This window comes from Plecotus auritus (genome assembly GCF_963455305.1).
Source record: "Plecotus auritus genome assembly, chromosome: 9".
Taxonomy (NCBI): domain Eukaryota; kingdom Metazoa; phylum Chordata; class Mammalia; order Chiroptera; family Vespertilionidae; genus Plecotus; species Plecotus auritus.
In genome coordinates this window covers 20,688,965-20,692,111 of record NC_137783.1, presented here as the reverse complement: position 1 = coordinate 20,692,111, position 3,147 = coordinate 20,688,965, and the positions used below count along the sequence as shown (strand labels likewise).

The 3,147-nt window shown below is 40.0% G+C and overlaps 1 pseudogene across 1 annotated transcript; it reads right to left on the bottom strand.

Moving 5' to 3' along the window:
- Positions 1–1,293: 1,293 nt before the first annotated feature.
- Positions 1,294–1,678, bottom strand: LOC308234787 (small ribosomal subunit protein uS8-like; annotated as a pseudogene). Its single transcript has one exon. The product of its transcript is annotated as a small ribosomal subunit protein uS8-like (transcript).
- Between the last annotated feature and the right edge of the window lie 1,469 nt (positions 1,679–3,147).

The following is a 3,147-nucleotide window of genomic DNA, read 5'->3' as shown; positions in this document are numbered from 1 at the left end:
CTCATGTGAATGGGCAAAAAACACTCGAGGACTGTATTTGTGACTAATTGTACAACAGGTTATTTTAGTTTCTGTTCTGTGGGAAGGGAAAAGCATTCCAACCAAGGGTTTTTAATGTAGATTTTTTTTTTTTTTTGCATCCATGCTGTTGATTGCTAAATGTAATAGTCTGACCATGACGCTGAATAAATGTGTCTTTTTTTAAAATGTGCTGTGTAAAGTTAGTTTGCTCTGAAGCCATCTTGGTAAATTACCCCAACAGTGTGAAGCTAGAATTCCTTCAGGGTGATGCCAGGTTCCATTTGAAATTTACTTACAACCTGCTTGGGCACAGAGGCCATTGTCTTCAGAAACTTTGGTGTAGTTGAATTGACAGTTACTGTGTTGTGACCTGGAGCTCACCATTAAAAGGGTCACCCAAGCAGAGTCATGGAGTTCATTTGGTTATTAATGATTGTTGGCACATCCTATGCAATATATCTAAATTGAATTATGGTACCAGATAAAATTATAGATGGATATGAAGCTTGTGTATCATCCATTATCATGTGTAATCAATAAATGATTTACTATCCTCTTAAAAAATAAATAAATAAATAAATAAATAAAATTAGAATGGATACCCAGAGGAGGGGATCAATAGTTTTCTCCTCATGCCTGGCTCCCAAGTACTAGGGACATTTTAGAGTTTGCAATACTGCACCCTGCCTCCCCTGCTGGTACCTCTAAAGTACGGCCTTTCACTTCTCCGAATGATTATTGATTTCCTGTGATTGTCAAGTTTCCTTTCTTTCTGGCTTTCTTTTTTTCATATATCAAGTATTTCTTATTGTACTAAATATTAGGGCTAGTTTAAGTTTAAACTTTTTTTTTTCAAATTTTCACTTATCCTACTTGTTAATTCACCTCCCACAGTTGTCATCTTTTTGCACTGCTATGTCTTCATTCCTCAAAGTACTCTAACACATGGCTGTAGTGTTATCAGCTTTTATTAAAGTTTTGGGGTCCTGGAAAGGATTATACCATAACACAGAACTCAAAATTGAACCCTAGATGTCTACACTATTATTTGAAATTTCTTGGACCACATTGTCTTGGGGACTGTGGTGATTTTGAAATATCTACATATTGTTTGATACTTCTCCCTTCAAAAGGTAGAACCTAATTGCCTTCCCCTTAAATGTTGGCTGGGAGTTAGTGACTTGCTTTTAATAAATAATATGTGGCAGAAGTAAAAATATGTGACTTTTTATTTCCATTGAGGCATTTTATTTGCACATATGGATTATACCCCTAGAAAAGGAATCCCAGGGTTTTCCCTCCTGTGTGTTGTTGTTTTCTTCGTGGTCCAGGATGCCCACTTAGGTTGTCTGTACAATGAAACCAAACTAATGGAATGGGAACGGGTTATTTTGCCATTTTTCTAGATCTTTGAGTTGTACATGAAGTCTGGGCCTGTTCACTCCATGGTCATTTAACTGGCCTATGACGTTCACAATTCTCCCAGCTCTGTGATCATCTATGACTTCAAATTCACCAATGTAGCCATGCTTCATCATCACAGTTAGAAAACAGACAATGACTTGGGCGCATGGCCTAGTAAGAACCTGGTATTTGCCTCTCTTTCCGTGTTGTTGATGCCCTTGAGAGCATCAGCCAGGACTTTCACATGCACCATCATGGTGGTACGGAAAGATGGCAAAAGATTGATATGTGACTTCTGAGGCTAATTCAGAAAAAGCATAGCGCTTTCACCTAGTGTTTCTCTCCTCTCTCTCACTCTCTCTCCCTCCCTCCTTCTTTCCCTCCCTCCTCCCTCTCTCAGATTGCTCTGGGAGAAGCCAGCTGTCTTGTCATAAAGACCTCAAGCATTCCTGGGAGAATCCCATATGAAAATGAACTGAGGCCTCCCACCTACACCCAGCATCTACTTGCCAGCCATACAATATGCCATCTTAGAAGTATATCTTTTGAGTCCCAGTTAAGACTTCATATGACTATAACCTCAGCTGACATCGACTGCAGTATTATGAGAGACTTTGAGCCAGCTGTTCCCAAATTCCTGACCCATGAAAACTATGAGAGACAATAATGCTTATTGTTTTAGGCCACCAAGTTTTGGGGTATTTGTTATGCAACTATAGACAAATAATACAGGGACTCTCTCAAAGGTCCTTCTCTTTAGTTCTGTCTGCCACTACCTTGCATGGGTCCCTTCTCTTTTCTTTCATCTCTTTCTTTTTTCCTTACCAGAGCTGCCCAAACCCAGTATCTAGAGGGAATGCTCAAAATTCCTGTATTTTATTATGCAGAGTAATTTAAGTTATCTTGGTCTAAACCTCTCCCATTTAGGCTAAGCCTAGGGGATCCCACTTTCTCTGACCAAATATATTCATCGAGTTCTAAAACCTAGATATTCTGTCTTCCTACTGGGCCAACTGGTAGCAGATCCACTCAAATAGCTGCCAGCTTTCAAAATAATTAGTCTTGCCCCCAGTAGGGGGCATGCAGGAGGCAGCTGATCAATGATTCTCATCATTGATGTTTCTCTCTCTCCTTCTCCCTTCCTCACTGAAATCAATAAAAATATATTTTTTAAAAAAGAAGTAAGAGAAGTATACATGAGCAAAGGAGAAGCACTTGAGCTGATCAGGGGAGCTCACAGAATAGGTGATATTTGAGCTGAGTTTTGAAGGATCAGTACGATCAGTATGAGTTCGTTTGTTGAGAAATGAAAGTCATTTTTATGCAGAAGTAACAGCAATTATAAAGGCTCAGCGGTGAAAAGGGCATAATTCTGAGAACTGTAACTATGGCAGAGTTGTGGGTATGAATATTTATTGGGGTGCTTGGAAGATATTGGGAGCTAGATCATATTAGGCATTGTAAGCCACACGTATTAGTTAGGAGTCTACAGGTAAGAATCCCCCGATTCATGTGACTTAAAAATAAGAACAATTGCCCTAACCGGTTTGGCTCTGTGGATAGAGCGTCGGCCTGTGGACTGAAAGGTCCCAGGTTCGATTCTGGTCAAGGGCATGTACCTTGGTTGCAGGCACATCCCCAGTAGTGGGTGTGCAGGAGGCAGCTGATTGATGTTTCCTTCTCTTTGATGTTTCTAACTCTCTATGCCTCTCCCTTCCTCTC